Source organism: Cololabis saira, chromosome 5 (assembly GCF_033807715.1).
Source record: "Cololabis saira isolate AMF1-May2022 chromosome 5, fColSai1.1, whole genome shotgun sequence".
Taxonomy (NCBI): domain Eukaryota; kingdom Metazoa; phylum Chordata; class Actinopteri; order Beloniformes; family Belonidae; genus Cololabis; species Cololabis saira.
Genome location: NC_084591.1, coordinates 41,539,203 through 41,556,511, shown reverse-complemented (window position 1 = coordinate 41,556,511; position 17,309 = coordinate 41,539,203). Strand labels below are relative to the sequence as shown.

The 17,309-nt window shown below is 39.0% G+C and overlaps 1 protein-coding gene across 1 annotated transcript in view; it reads left to right on the top strand.

Moving 5' to 3' along the window:
* Positions 1-17,309, top strand: part of LOC133444388 (zinc finger protein 469) — a 269,822-nt gene that overhangs the window by 29,034 nt on the left and 223,479 nt on the right. Inside the window, exon 2 of the mRNA XM_061722144.1 lies at positions 99-165. The gene's annotated coding sequence lies outside the window, so the exon portion shown is untranslated. The remainder of the gene's footprint in view (positions 1-98; positions 166-17,309) is intronic.

Below are 17,309 nucleotides of genomic sequence, written 5' to 3'. Positions count from 1 at the left end.
CTGTCTTCCTAGATATAAAACTTTTGTTAGTCAGATTGGATATAGTTTTCTTTGTTTATCATAACATGACTATTCTGTTGGCTTTTTTTCTCTGATAGGAGGGTGTGCCGAAGAAGAGAGCAGTTCCATAGAGAGATACAGCTTAAACAGAAAGAAACTAAAACAGTAAGTCCAAATTGCTTACATTTACTTATTGTTTTGTGTGGCAATGTTGTGTACTATTTTCAGATTTTTCATACGTGTATGTCCTTTTATGTTTTACATTGTGTTTATGTCCGTTTATTTCAAGACACACTTATTCTAGATCATTACTGCATGAAGAGGAATATGTAGAATATTAGCAGAATATTCTGAAAAAGAAAGTGTCTCATTTGTGTATTTAGTGAAAGTATACATTTGAGTACCTTAAAAAAGATCCAAAATAAAAAAAACATGAATTTTTTTTAATTTTGTATTTTTTTACAAAAGGTAGCATCTTAGCTCACTTTATATCAGAAAAAGTATGAAACAGTATCTTAAACAATGATCACAAATAATGGTTACATTTCAAATCCAGCCTATTTAGTAACTCTGCTCTGTAAGATCAGTCCTCCACCCAGAGATATTGTGAAATATGACATATTTCGAAGAAGCACTGTTGCCTTTGATTTGCAAGGTTATTTGGTGCATGAATTAGTCACCCACAAGCATCTGAACACACTCAGGCAGCACGGCCCTATTCTGAAGTACATTTTTTTCCATGATGTTCATTCTATTATCACGCAGTTGTTTCACAATAAATGGCAAAGTATGCTGTTTGCTCGAGAAATTGTTTAGATATTTAAGAAGATTAAGACATAACTTAAAAAAAAGTAAAAAAATAAAAGAAAAACAGCTTTTTTGTGGAGAACATGATAGATCGGAAGATAAAGTACTGAAAAACACAAAAACCAGAGTGCCACTGAGAGCCAGCAACTTGAAATAATTATATGTATACTTATTTTCACTATTTTACTAAAGGCCCTTTGTGTGGATAGTATAAGAAATGAATATTATTGTAACATTAAATTTCTTTTCACTGCCTAGTAAGTAGTTACCTCAAATCTTAACTATGTTTAGAGGAGTTGACAAAGTAACAGAGTCCATCGTTAAACATAGAAATGCTGAGAAGAAACAGTACCTTTAACTATTAATGATATACGCTAAGAACAGAGCTCCTCATTTTGAACTTCATTTCATCAAACATTTCAGCTTTAATGAGTGGAATGCAGATAACTGCATGTGGAGACGCATACTGTATCTCTGACTTTGGAAATTTGGTCTTTTGAATATCTGGATTGCATCTTAAATGCACTGCCTTCATTCTTAATTAGAGATTGTTGAACATTAATTAGCAGTTGTGCTGTTACTGATGTTCCTGGTCCCCATATAAGCAGGCTTCTTATATAAAAATTATGTAAAGTGATTAAGAAGATGAAATACACATGTTGTTAACGTAAGGATTTAATAGCTCTTTACTAGATCCTTTCTTTTATATATTTGTTAGCAGTTATCATTGAGTAGGACAATCTATACCACAAACTTAGTGTTAACATTTGCCACTTTTGTCAGTTTTTATATAAGTGTTAATTACAGTTATTTAACAATTATTCAAACAAACAGAAAGAGCCAAGAGAGATGATAGAACCTTAATTTTTTTTCTGCTGTATTCTTGTGAAGAGTCACAAGAATACAGCAGAAAAAAAAATGGTTATAATTTTGCTTCAGGAATGCAAGCTGTGCATTCCTGAAGCAAACATGAGCAACATGAGCAGTTCACGCTGTTCACAAAGAGCTACAGGTATGTTTTTGAAGCTTGTACTGGATTTTATCAGCAGGAAACCTCACACAGTGTCGGCACCACTCCACAGTCTCCTGAGTGTTCTTTACAGTCGACTCGGGTGAAATTTAGAACCGCAGTAGGAGAGCATTGCTGGTCCTCAGACTATAAACTGGAGCAACAGCCCATTAATCCAGGCTTTTCCACTAGGAGGCAGTGGTATAGTTGTAGTGATGTGCTGTAAATGTTTATTTAGATAAACTTAAAGCATAGTTTGGTTTTAAGTTTTATACATGAAAAAAATCCATATTAACACCTATTTTTCATTCCTGTATTCGATGTTGGAAAAAAAAAAGAAAAATATATTTCACCATGGGTAACTAATATTATGTTGAATGGTTATCATAAACTGTAGGAACATCTACTTTTTGTTCCATTTGGCCTCCTTCTTTTCCCCCCAGGCCAAAGACTCTCACACAGTTACAGACCACATTATTAACACGAGGGCTCCAGCTGACTTTCACAAGCATCTATACAGAAAACATGCTTGCTCATTATTGAGATTTCCTTCATAAAAATGTCTGTAACTGAATTTTCTTTGAAAATATATAGAATGATTTCATATTGTCTCTATTTGTGAAAGAATCACTTGATGTCTTTCCTTACATGCGTAATCTTTACAATTTAAACAAGTCATGTTTTTCCAATGAATTAAGTGGGAAAAGCTTAATCACATCAAATCTCCTCCAGATAACTTTTTTTTACTTTTGTTACACAATAGCATTAATTCAGGTACTGTTACTTATCAGTCAGAACAAAGAAAGGCCCAAATGAACCATATAGTCTCCACATTCTTTAATCACTCTGCAAATGCAATAATAATGATCATCATTTGGAAATCAAGATTAATTTAATCTGAGCTGTCAAATGTAAGGCTTCATTAATATTTAGATAATGAAGAGCAGAAATGAGAAACCAGAGTACAAGCACTGTTACTACATGCTATTACAATATTACAGCCTTTGTCCAGTGTGCTGCGTTTGACACTGTGTGTTGAGGTTTGTTACTCGCAGCACTGCCACAAATGAGGCAGAGCTGTGGTGGAGTCTTTAAAAGGCCCGTACAGCTTCTTTTTTCTGCGGTGAGCTTCACCTCTCTCTTTCTTAATGGATCATTACCCCAATGTGTGCAGTGATTTATGAGCAGAGTTCTAGATGCTGGAGGCAGTTCCTGTCTGGGGCCTGTCATCCACCCACTTATTGCTGCTATTTGTCTGTGTGTATCTGTGTTTGTGTGGGTGTGACAAAAGGAGAGTGGGATTGCTATAAAGATTTTATTTTATTTTCTTAAAATCCAGTATGTTTCTGCCTCTAAGGGTGCTTGGCTGTTTTCCTGTCATCATGTGAAGACCGGGTTTACAATTCCACTCCTGGTAACAGGATACAGTAACGTTTCCCTCTCCTCGATATTGATAGATTGTAGTTCAAATGGAGAAATGGGATCTTCAAATCAAAGACATTTCAACTTCACCACAGACATGTCACCGCTCTCACCGTGCCTTACTTCAACATATGGGTTATAGAATTCCTCATTGCAGCTAAAGTTTTTTTTTCTCTTTTTTGCGATTCGCCCTGTCCTGTTGTTCTTGGGGCGAAGCTGAACATGTTCTTTGAACATGTCCGTGTTGTCCTCCAGCCATGATGAATCTCTGCCAATATCAGCTTTCATTCACTGACAGACTACCTTGGAAACTATATTTCTGCTGAATATCTCTCTCCATGTGCACATGCTTGCTTTTGTTCATAGCTCTTTTGTATAGAGAATATTGTGTTTGTGGAATTATGAGTCATCACTGGATACATTAGCCTGTATAGATGTGCTATTGTAAACAGTTTGCATTGGATACAAGGGAAAATGCATTCCAGAGATTAATTTGTGTATCAAAGTCTGGGTGAATGCACTGCATGCCCTTCTAGGCTAGTGCATGCAGCGATGTGTGTCATCTAATAAGGATGTAAATGGCAGGTGTTTGGCGAGCTTGTGTCAAAGAATCTTTCTATAAATATCTCTCTCTCTCCCTCGTGCGTGTGTGTGTGGACCACCCAAAGCCTTTCAGCTCATAACAATAACAGCCCCACTATGTTCCAGTGATATGCTGCACACTGATGGGCCCTATCAGTCCTAATCACAGTAACAGCAGACCCCTCCGTTCAGTTGACTTGTTACAGCTGTAGAGATGGCTATTCCCTCTCAGTGCTTTTCTCTACTTTTGCAGGATTCCAGGCGAACATGTAGTACTAGAACTTTGGTGTTGCAGAAAAGCACAAATATAGCTTAATGTATTAATACTGATCTTCCAGTAGATGCAACACCCCCCCCCCCCCCCCCCCCCCTAATTTTATGTCTCTTGATTCGTGCATAAACAAATTCCTCTGGTGAGAAAGTATTTTCATTTTTGTGATTCTTATTCCGTGACTTTTATTTTCTGCTCCTGGTGAGCAAAAATACACTGTGGTAATTAATATTGTAATATGTGTGGGGGTATAATTTTTTCCAGGCAACAGTGAAAGCCATTTTAAATTGAGGTTTGAGTGAGGTTTCATCTGGAAACACTGAGGAGAAGGTCTAGTACAGTGTGTCTCTGTTGGTCCCCAGTCAGTAAAAGAGGGGAAATAATATTTGTTTTTTGGAGAGAGGAAGGCTTTGGCCGCAGCCAGAGCTATTCTCATTTGCCCAGATAACTGCAAAAATGTCTTATTTATTCACCTTAATGCAGTGGCTGCTTGGGGTGGAGCAGCATAGCTTTTAAACTGCCATTCAGTTTACCTTTACCTTAAAGAAAATGATGCTTTGTCTCAGTTTGTCCATGAATTTGGAAAAACAACCCAACATATGCAATACTGTACACTGGAGCCAAATAAACTAATCCTCAGCAAGGTTACTTATTGTACAGCACATAAGCTTTAGAACCAAATGTACCTATGTATTTCATTAAGAGGACATTCCTCCACTGAGCTCCTAATGCTATAAACCATTTATTTTCGATTACTCTTCAAATTGGTTGCTTAGCACCACTTATGGGCTGTTAATCTGCAATGGGTGATTGGTGTTGTTAAATGACAGAGGAGAACTCATCTGTGGTAAACAGAGTGCAGTATGCTGCTCAGATACCCATGGTTGCCAGTCCCCTAGTCTGTCTAGACGGGGTAAACACAACACTTTATAGACCTGCTGACTGGCAATTACTGATGATTGGTTTTGTGGGATACATCAGGCCAGGTCAGTTAAAATGATTGACAGCCAGTGGCATTCTTTGTGTGTTTTGTGGGGGAATGTGGGTTATGATATGTAGCTGCAACTTCATCACTTTATTGCTGACATAAAACACCCTTACAAAGGTGAATAAGAGGGCTTCACCTGCATAGGCATTTATGAAATGAACAACACAAATAATGTTCCTAAATATCTAGTGGATGGTGACAGTGGGATATTCAAGAAGTATCATTTCACTCTGGGGGTAAGGGAAGCGCTTTTCCCACAGCCAACAATAGCATCTATAATTCAGCTGATGAATCATACTGGTTTGAAGGCAGATAACAAGGTTGCAAAGTAAAAAGACTGCTGGCTTTGATTGTTCCTAGATTGTTAGATCTAGTGTCTTCCTTGATGTGTTTGATGTGATTGCATTATAATTCAGACTGGGAATGGTGGTGATTGCCAATATTTATGTGCTTTGTTAATGTCAAGCTTTATTTATGGTTTGTTACACATTCTTGCACATAACATATTCAGACTGTTTTGCATTTGCTTTTATTTTGAATGCAAAAAACCCCCTAACAAAACAACAAAAAACTTAATTACCAAAGTGAATTTACACAGGCAAGAGAGAGAATGTGAATATGAATGTGATAAATGGAACCACTTGTATTTCCTGTCTAAGAGAGAGGGTTTTAATCGCCACTGAAAAGAATCTGTCTTTGCTTGATTAAATCAAGATGCTGAAACACAAGATGGTGGTCTGCAATATGGTGTTTATTTTGTACTGTATTATCAGTGTGCGCCACTTCACCAACCCCAGAGTAAGCGGTTGAATGAAAAGGAAAGTAGCTTAACTGCAAAGCAGCTTAGAGTGGTGCTTGGAGGTTTATGGGCCCTTTTTTTGTTTTGTGAATTTTCTGCACCCTTCTTGTAGAAAGAAGTCCTAAGATTTAGATGAACAGAAAGATGTTAGACGAATGACAGAAAAGGATTTTAATCACCGCAACACATGTAGGGAGGTGGATCATGACATAGAAAAAGATGTCTGCTGACTAAGGCTGGACCCCCCCCCCCCCCCAAAAAAAAAAAAAAAACCCAAAACAAAACAACAAAAAACAAAAAGAGAGAGGAAAAAAAAACAAACACACACATATGCATCCCAGAAAAAAAGAAGACCCTCTTAAAGTGTCTGGAATAAATCCATCCATAACCAGACAGATTGTGTACAAATGCAGGAAAATCGTGACAAAGGCATATTTTGCAAATTCACATTGGAATCCAGGGTAACTAATGCTATAAAAAGCCTCTTGACTAAAGTTAATCTTGTTGTATCCTTTGTGAGAAGAACATTGAACATTAACTTTATACATGGTAGGGCTACAAGGAGAAACATGTTTTTGCTCTGCAAAAAGTAAATTGTTTGTCATAAGTGCTAGAGATCACACAAAGAAGCCAGAAGCTGTGAAAGCTGTGGTATGAAATCATACTATGTTGACTCAACTGCACTCCTGTGTTACAGCCATATCATAACTATGTAATATGAAGTTGTTGTTATATATGTTTTGTGCTGTATCGGCTGCATCTTTGCAATGATAGCTTGACATTAGTGATGAGAAAGTTAATTTTAAATTACAATTTACATTTGTAATTTTTTTTTTTTTTTTTTAAAGATTTTTTTGGGCTCTAGTGGCCCTTTATTGAAGATGCAGACTGGAAAGGGGTAGAGAGAAAGAATGGGGATGACACGCAGCAAAGGTGCGCAGGCCGGGATTCGAACCTGCGACCGCTGCAGGAGGACTGTAGCCTCAGTATATGAGCCGCTGCTTAACCCACTGCACCACCGAGCTTCCCTACATTTGTAATTTTATATAACAAAATATTAGGACATCACTCTGTGAGGTTAATCAAAATATTAAGTGAGGCTGGTCATAGGCGAATAAAGTCAGCGTAGCTAAGGCAAAGACTCAACCTTACCAGTTTGCATTTGGAGACCCATCAACATAACTGAGTCAAATCTGTTTTGCACAGAGGACTGTAGTAACACCCTTTTTTTTTAACTTCTTTTTATTTCTTTTAACAAGTTCAGACATATAGTGCAGTCATACAGCCAAAAATACAGCAAGGGTGTCAGCATGAAGTAGTCCGTGGGTTTCTGCATCTGTTCATTGTCCGTGTGTCACATAATCCCTATGAGGATGAGTAGTCCATAGGCAGAGGGGTATGAGTGCACATGTACCACAGTGCACAATTAAGAGAGAAAACCACAAATAAATAAAAAAAATCAAGAATACCACAACAAAAGAAAGTCACTTCTCACATATAGCAGATCACATCAGTTGAGGAAATATGAAATAATTGGCAACCATTTAATCGAGAAGACATCCATTTTTAAATGTAGTTTTGCTATTATGTTTTCCATGTAGAAAACCGTAACACCCTTTTTTAAAGTTATTTGCAGGAATGATCAACAGCAACAATAAAGATATTTGAAACACACACGGAAATTTGACCTCTGCTTTTAACCCATCACTAGTTAGACTAGGGGCAGGGGGCTGCCATTTTTACAGCATTTTTACAGCATCTTTACAGCGTGCTGGGTTGCAATCCGGGGGCTTGGATCTGGGTCCTCCAGACACTAGCCGACAACGCTGCCACTCCCCAAGTTAAACATAACCTGACAGGTCTCGTACTACCTCTAGAAGAGATAGGTAATTAATATACAGATAGTCTAACTTCTTGAACCCTAAACATACCAATAGACCAACGAGCCACAGCGACATTTATTTGCAGTTATTGCTGCACGAGGCAGTCACATTGATACTGAAACGAAATGTTCATTTACTTTAGAAATCCTCACATATAGTATTGTAAAGTGTTCGTTACCATATATATTGCAATGCAGATTTTTGGTTCATTTTTGTTCCCTTTATCTGCTTTTAAGATGCGTGTGTGAAAACGGATGCTTTAGGCCACACTTTTGTAGAAATATAGATAATTCTATTTGAGTCGCAGTTTAAGCAAAAGCTCTTAGATTAGTGTCAGAGTTAAGCCACTTTGCCATCTCAAACCACAATGCCAGATCTAGGTTTTGCAACTACTGAATATACAACCATGAGATGTAAGCTGTCTATTTTCTTTATGGTAATCTTTTAAGAAATTAAATCTTTCCTAATCTTTTGCAAAGGCCTATCAAAGTTCAGGATCAGCCTCAGAAAATTCTCCGTTCCTGAATCTTTTTCCCGGGTGCTTTTTGTGCACCAACCTTACTCACCCTGACTGATGAGAAGAGGAAGTGAGAGTTGGATGAAATAAACAGTGTGCATGAAAGGAAGTTTGGGGAATTTCAGGGACAATTTATCTGGGATAGTACCCTTCACTCATTGGGGCCAGATGCAACATAAGTGTTTGTCTCCCTCTCAGAGTTTAAGTAATGTTTCTGTGCACTGCAGACCTGAGTCCGGCATCAGGCCTGTCACCAAAACAACTATAATTTAGTTTTTATGCTGATCAAAATCAGGAGTAAGTCAGTTATTTACATTACATTTCAAATGCTTAACTTCTCAATTGTTTTTGAATAATATTTACAGTTACTTCAGAAGCTGATAAGTTTGATAGGTTAATTGCACATTGCCTAACATTACTGCCTGTAGAGCCTGGAGCTGTCGGCTTTTGCAGCCTTTCACTTCTGCTTGGCATAGTAAGCCAAACCACATGTTTGTCTCTTGATAATGGACATTTACTGACAGTTATTTTCACAGGTACAGTGAGGCCAAAATTAAGTTTGCCCTCACTGCTCCTCCTTAACTCCTTGTGTGCATCTTAGCTTTTAAGGGAAGTTTTGCTTCTTTTTTTTTTGCTGCATAAACTGACAATGCTTTTCTCCAGTCAGTGATGTGTCTTTTGTCCACAAGGGGGTAGACATTAGGCGCACATGGTGATTTCTTAACTGCTATAGCTTTGGATCAATTTCAGAAAGAGACTAGGGGCACATAAAGTCATCCTGACTCAGTTTTGTTGACTTATGATGTCTTTATGTTAGGTTTGATTTTTCCTTTGCATGGAACTAACATACAACATCTTAAGAGTCATAACCCCCCACAAATCCAAGCTGTATTTCAGCTCATATCAGTGTGACGTGAGGGATGTGAAACTCAAGTGGATCCAGTCATCAACTGTAAGGAGCGGGTTTATTCCCCTTTGTAGTGCCAATTCTAATTGGAAAGCTGCTTCTTATTATATATTCATGAAAATAGATGAGAACAGCTCATGCCTTAAGTTACATCAGAGAAAAAGTCACTATTGGAAGACCAGTTAGCTGCAGTTTGCAGCTCCACTAATCTATTCATAATGCATAGCAACAAGAAAAAGGGAAAAAAAAGGGATTTGGTTGGATTTTTACAATGATATTTACTTGAGTAGAATAACAGTCTTTAGTGTGAAAACCCATACTCACTTCTTTGCTTCATTAATTTTCTTCTTTTTTAAAACATCGTGACCTTAATGACTATTGGAAGGAATGGAAAATTGTTAACATTGCTTTGTTACTTGTAAATGTTGATGTTCTTCCATAAAATACAATATTAACAAGTTGTAATTGGTAAATAATAGAACTGCTAAGTAATCTTGTTGCAGGGATTGAGTAGTTGCAGGGATTGAGTAGTAGTAGTGCAATTTTGCTGTAGTATTTATATCTGAATGTTGCTAGGATCATGTGGCTTCTAATCAGTATGAATTTAATGCCTCTCCTAATAGGAGCCATGGTAACAATTACACACACACACACACACACACACACACACACACACACACACACACACACACACACACACACACACACACACACACACAGCAGAAAAGATTTAATGAGCCTCATGTACTCACTTTACAAGGGTTGTCCATAGACACAGAAAACTTTTCATTATCTCTTCCACATGTCATTATTCTGCACCGTTTCTGCACCGTCACATGTTTCAAGAAACTTCACACATCGTGATATCTCATAGGGTTTGCATGATTTTCTGTAGGTCAAGCTGGCATTATGTCAAATGGCTTTGCCTGTCCTTTCAGAATGGATCTGCAGTTTTATGAGTCCTTTTCCATTCAGTCTAATACCTTCTTCTTTATCATATTGATTGATTCTATTTCATTTGTCCTCCCTGTAGTTATACCTCTACCAGCATCATGCCACACCATCACAGTCACTTTGCTGCATTCCCAATTAAAATTAAATGATATACTAAAACTGCCACTCTTCTACTGTCCCTCTGCTTTCCGTCTATTATCACACTTTCTAACTTAGAGTCTCAAGGGAAGTTTCTTGGCTTATACCAGCAGAATTAAAGCTTGAGTTTGCTGTGTGGGGCCGTTAAAACTGGAATCCGGTTCAAAGTTTTGAAGTTAGAGCCTGGAAATTTTGCTTGAGTGAGGTGAATTTAAAAAGTGTTATTTAATTATTTATTCTCAGAAAGTAAAATTAATTTGAACTAGTAGAGTAAAAAATGCTTTTTGAAATGATCACGTACATTGTTTTGTATAATCACTTAAAAACAGTGGCTATGGTAACAGACAGCTGTTGTACCTGTATTTTCTTCATTAAGGTCCTGCATCAGTATAAGTGTAAAAATTGTATTTCCTGTTTGTGTTTCCAATTCTACCATTCACTGTCATTCTGAATATGGGTGACTTACTTTGAACTTACTTGAACATCATGACGTAGTTTCATCAGGCTTCATATGAATCACTCAAGGCTAGAAGGGTCGCTTAGAAACCGACTGTGGAATTTCAGCTATTAGGCCGCTACATTTGGTGATTCCATATCCATGACAAAAGTGTCATTATGGTTGATGAAAGATGCATAGCAGTGGATCCTACTTGCCCGAGTTTGCATTTTCACTGTCAGTCTAATCCATCTTCATTTGTGTTTGAACTTGCTGAACTCCATCTTCAGATTTAAGCTCCACTGGTTCAAACACAAGAGAGCCTGGTTGGGTGCCATTCTTAATTCACTCAGGTTTTCCGCTCATGGTCCCCATTAGAATCTGCTTTTTTAACATAATATATGTTAGGTAAGAAAACAACCCTTTTTATCTTTACATCTGCACATTGACCTTTTATTCCCTGTCAAAGATGACGAATAGTAGAGTGTTTATTTTCAGGGATAGAGGCTGTGCCATGGTTATGTGTCCATGACAGACTTTTGTTTGCCTTTCAATGCTGGATCAACACAGATTAATTATTCATTTGCATACACAATCTTCCTTTTTTAAGTGGCTGCAGGGGTTAAATGCTTTTGTTCACTCTTTACCCTGACTGAGTTTGTTCAAGTCTCACAAGTCTTTTGTAGCTGTGAAGGTCACTAGTGAATGTTGGGTGTTGGTTGACCTTGACCAGGGTGTGTTAAACCAACGCGGAGTTGATGTTTATATGAAAGCAAAAGGGAGGTGGTGATATGAGGGAGGGGGGGCAGAGTTTAAGGGACAAAAGACAGAAATGGACAGGGTTCTTAAAGGAAAATGTAATCAGAAATATATACTGTGACCTGCTGAATTTGGTCACACTTAAGTAAAGAGAATGACCAGTAGTGGCGATTGTTGTACATTTGCAGACAAAATTCTGGACATATCTGAGAACACACTGCTGAGAGTAGATCACCTCCTATGTTTGTTTTGGAGTGTTAAAGGAACAATACCTCCTCTATTCTCCTACAGATGGAATTTGGAGTCAGGTTTGTGCCTCAGGAAGACCCAATCATTTCATTGTTATCTAGGACAGCCATGGTGATGTAGTTGTCCTTGAAGACTGAAGGGGGACTTAGAGCACCTGTATGAGAGCACAATCGTTCAACAATTACAGAAATTTAGGGACCAGCTGCATTTTTAACAAATATTCCTAGAGTTATATGACAGCGAGTTATGTAAGAGGCACAGGTAGCCTCTAGGGCAGGGGTCAGCAACCCAAAATGTTGAAAGAGCCATATCGGACCAAAAAAACAAAAAACAAATATGTCTGGAGCCGCAAAAAATTAAAAGTCTTGTATAAGCCTTATAATGAAGGCAACACATGGTGTATGTATTTATATTAGTTACATTATTAACATTCAGGCAATGAATGCAAATGATTCGGTCCAAGAAACATTGAATCCTCTTTTCTCCTCAGTTATTTTTCTCTTTTTCCCTTTGGAAACAATCCCTTTGGCCAGTTTGTTTACAACAGCCACCTGCCTGGCATCCCGCCCTGCTGGTGTGTGTCGCAGGCTATGACGTAAATCTTCGTAAACAGAAATGTTGAAATTTCATATTTATTCTACACATTTTTACAGCATTGGAAAACGTTAAGAATGTTTGTGTCATGTTTGTCCTCCTACAGAAACCATGTTAAAACAAAAAATGTATTTCCCTCCCCCATCTATCTCCATTTTCAAACATTTTTGAAAAAGCTCCAGGGAGCCACTATGGCGGCGCTAAAGAGCCGAATGCGACTCTGGAGCCGCGGGTTGCCAACCCCCGCTGTAGGGGCTCAGTTTCTACCAGGACAAAAATATTCATGCCTTAACTGTGAGGCTTGGAGGGTAAGCGAGTGCAGTGTTTGTCACCTGTCAGAAAATGGAATAACAATAAACCTTACTGAGGTAAACATTTGGAGCACCTTCATGCTTGGTGAACTCTTTTTAAGAAGCAGTGTTTGGTATATGGAAAGAAAAGTGGGGCCAAAAGAGATGAAAGAGGACACAGTATGGACATGAATACGTTTCCTTGTGTAACCATTAAGCAGGTAAATTATATCCATTTCCTAATCTTTCATATAAAGTCTTGGGCAGCCCATAGCTTTATGTTTCTTACCAGTGTAGTAAGTGGGGGTTAATATTCTGAAGATTAGAAAAGCAGCCAGTGCACCAATATCAACTCCAGGAACAGTGCTGTATCCAATCAAAACCAGTTTGGATAAAAAGAAACAATTTTACCCAATCAACAAAAAAAAAACCTGGAGGATATATGGATCTGCTAAACTCATCCTAATGTTGTGTCTACATTTTACCCACAGCTTTCTTCAAGAAAGGTTACCCGGCATCTGATCTGAGTCAAATAGTACACTCATCCCTTTTGTCAGGTGTTATTTCCCCCCTGACAGTACATAGAACAATATGGACAAGTTGGTGATGTAAAATTACAGACTCATCTCAAATCTTCCGTTCATCAGTAAGGTTACTGAAAAAGCTGTGTTTTGACAGTTAAATACCTTTTTAACTCTTTAAAACTGTTTTGATATCTTCCAGTCCGGTTGTCATGCTCACCACAGCGCTGAGGCTGTCCTTGTCATGGTGTTCAATGACATCCACATAAATACAGACTGTGGAAAAACCAAAGTGCTGGTATTATTGGACCTCAGCGCAGCATTTGACACTGTTGACTATAGTATATTACTAAAGTGACTGGAAAATTGGGTTGGACTTTCTGGCACGGTACTTGACTAGTTTGACTCCTACCTAAAGAACATGGGCCACTTTGTTTCAATAGGTACCTTTTAATCGAAATCAACAAAAATCTATCGTCGCCACGGTAACGTTTTTGACTGAGAAAAGTAATGTGCGTCGTTGCAGGATCGAGACGCACATTTTGATGTATAACACATCTGGGTGCACGTTACGGTTCGGACGAAGAAACGGCCGAAGAAACGGCCGAAGAAATGGCATAAATTGCGGCAAAATAACACGATTAATTCAAAATGGCCGACTTCCTGTTCGTTTCGGCCATGGCGCCAAGAGACTTTTCTTTAAGTTGCGACATGATACAGGTGTGTACCGATTTTCGTGCATGTACGTCAAACCGTATAGTGGGGCTTGAAGCACAAAGTTTTCTAGGGGGCGCTGTTGAGCCATTAGGCCACACGCATTAATGCAAACCATTAAATATCAAATTTTTTGCCAGGCCTGGCTTGCATGCAAAATTTGGTGACTTTTGGGGAACTATCAAATATGGACCAATCAGATGAAGGAGGGGCGCGCTTTTTGGCGTCTAGCGTCGCCACGGTAACACTTTTGACTGAGAAAAGTAATGCGCGACGTCGTAGGATGGAGATGCACATTTTGATGTATAACACAAAATTTGGTGACTTTTGGGGCCCTCATTTCGTTGGAAAAAGAAAAAAAAGAAAACAAAGAAAAATTCCTATGGATACAATGGGGCCTTCGCACTGTAAGTGCTTTGGACCAGAAAGAACATCATCAGCACACAGCTTTAGTTATTACAGCTAAGAACCACCAATAAGGCCCAAAATCTGCATGTAGTCATGGACTCCCACCTGAACCTTTAGAGCAGTGGTTCTCAAACTTTTTTCGTCATTCCCCACTTTGAACAAGTGGGGATTTCCAAGCCCCACTTGCCCCCGCTGCCCCAACAAAAAAAAAGGACGAATTACTGAAAAATTATTTTAAATGTATTGAAATTACTAGCACCAAGTATATCAGTCATATTTGATACTGAATCAAAAACAACAAATAACACAAAGTTCAAAAAGAGAAAATAAAAGTGCAGTTGTCTTATCATAACTTAATTTGCAAAAACATAAACAAGTGAACTTTCCCTGCATTACTGGTGGCTGCAGTGTTGCCTGTTTTGCACTGAACATCCTTTCAAAACGGGGTTGCAGGCTGGAAACTGCCACTCTCAAATCATGCTCAATGTTGAGCTGGGATCCGTACTTAGTTTTTAGAGAAGCAAAAGCTGAAAAGCCTCTCGCAGAGATATGAAGTGGCAAAGGGAAGAAGGATGTTTAAAGCTTTCTGTCCAAAAACGCAATGCGCCCATTGTAAAGGCTGATTTATGGTTCCGCGTTACACCGACACAGAGCCTACGCCGTAGGGTACGCGGCGACGCGCACTGTGCGCCGTAGGCTCCGTGGCGGGACACCTGGGGCGGACGGGGAGACTCGACCTCCCTACCGAGAAGGAGACGCGGCTCCGCGGGGGAGCTACGCCGCAGAGGCGGGCCCAAAGGCCGGAAGACACGTCGGCTGCCGCTCGGGCGGCGGACTCCGTCGTTTACTATTGAAGGATTGTAGATCGTGTGCTGACGTGTCGGCTGGGCGGGACTGTTGTTCGGGCTTTTGCAAAAGCCGGCATCATTTCCGATGGGCTGCACGGCAGGAAAATGACTCTGACAGCGAAGAAAGTGGCCAAAGAGCTGCAGGCTCTGCCCGTCGCAGCTGATCAGTCCTCCCGGTCTCAGCGCGATCAGGCTCGGATGAATGCAGAAACGGAGGATGAAGATTTCGATGGGTTTGATTAATGTAATAACTTAAATAAAGTACAATCAAACTAAGTTTTGCTCCCGCTCTATTTTTAAATACCACACTTGTATGCTTGTGTGTGTGTGTGTTGGGTGCGCCTTTCCACACGGCGTGCCGAATGGTCGCGAAAATATGGTAATAATTTTAGCTATTAATTATTACTATGTTTCTGTGTGTGTGTGTTTTGTTTAGTGAATTATCTTTATTGTCAATAGCATTTATAGTAAAATAGGCATGAAATTGAAAATGTCCTCCCTTTTGTTGCGCCCCACCTGTCATGTCTCCGTTCCCCACCAGTGGGGCGCGCCCCACACTTTGAGAAGCACTGCTTTAGAGAAACATTAAAACAATTACAAAGTTTGCCTTCTATAACCTGAAGAACATCTCCAGGACCATAGGACTAATGTCTCAGCAAGATCTTGTAAATCTGAGCCATGTTTATATCTTCAGTTGACTTGATTACTGCAAAAGTGTCTTCACAGGTCTGCTTAAAAAGTCAATCAGACAACTACAGCTGATCTAGAATGCTGATGTTCAAGTTCTCACTGGAGCTAAGAAAGTGGATCACATCACCTTGGTTCTGAGGTTTTCACACTGGGTCCCTGTACCTCAGAGAATAGACTTAAGAATACTTCTGTTCATTTATAAATCACTAAATGGTTTAGGACCAAAATATATCAGAGAATTATCGTTGCCACGTCAACAATCCAGACCTCTCAGGTCTTCTGGTTCAGTTCTGCTCTGTGTCACCAGAATCAGAACGAAATATAGAGAAGCAGCAATCAGCTTCTACGGTATGTTCCACAGATATGGAACAAACTTCCAGAAAACTGCAGGAATGCTGAAACCCTCAGTTTCTTTAAATCAAGGTTAAAAACGTATTTGTTACCAGCTGCCTTTGATTGAATGATTAAAACCAATCTGAATTTTTTTTTTAAATTATATTTATCATGTTTTTTCTTCCCTTTTCGTGTTTTCATTATGTAAAAAGAACCTTGAATTGCCTTGTTGCTGAAATGTGCTATACAAATACACTTGCCTTCCCTTGTTATTGGCGTTAAGTAATGAAGGAATGGAAAATGACATTTAACTCAGCATTGCTTGCTTCCCATGCCATCTGGCTTAAATGTTGGTGCATATAAATGTCATTGTATTCCATTAAATTGAAATGCTGTTTCACTTTTTGCTATTCATTTAGTTCTCAGTTCTTTTCTTTACCCTGGGGCATGACTTGTGTTAAGGCTGTCTGTCACTTTGACTACAGGGCTGGTGAAGGAGGCAGCAAGTAAGAGCAGGGTGTGTTTGTGTAATAGAAGAGAGGAGTAATGAGGGACAAAACTACACTGAAGGTGGATTTCTTACTCTTTCACAGATGTGGATTAGGATAATGGACTCTAAACTTAAGCTCTGACATCATTAGTTTATGGAAATGTAGTGAACACAACTCCAAAGTCTCTTTTGTCACAATAGAAACAATAAGATCGATAAACCATCTATTACAATGCCTCTGTCCTGTCATGCCAGCTCTTGAGCTCACTCAAAAACAGTGGCAACCCCAGTGGGGTTAAAAGGGCAAAGATTTTCGTTAAACTTGTAATATAAAGTAAATAATCTAAACAGTGGCTGCTGTCATTCTGATTCTTATCTGACCAAAGTAGAGGTTTAAGTTTTAGTTATTACTGCTAGTGGTGGCTCCAAATCTTCCCACTGTTGTTGAAAGTTGGGTAAAGGACCAAACTGCATGGCAGTCAAGACCCCTGCGGACAAACATTGGAGTGAAGCAATCCCATAAACTAACCTGAGTCATGCCAGCTGTTTAACTGTAGAGAGATCTTTTGAACAGAGAGGTGCTGTTAGGCTCTATCCACACGGTAAAAACAAAATTCAGAGACATTTAAAAGAGTGCGCAAGCATATGCATAAAAAGTGTTTACTTGCACTTGTCTACCCATTGCTGGGCCTGTATTGAG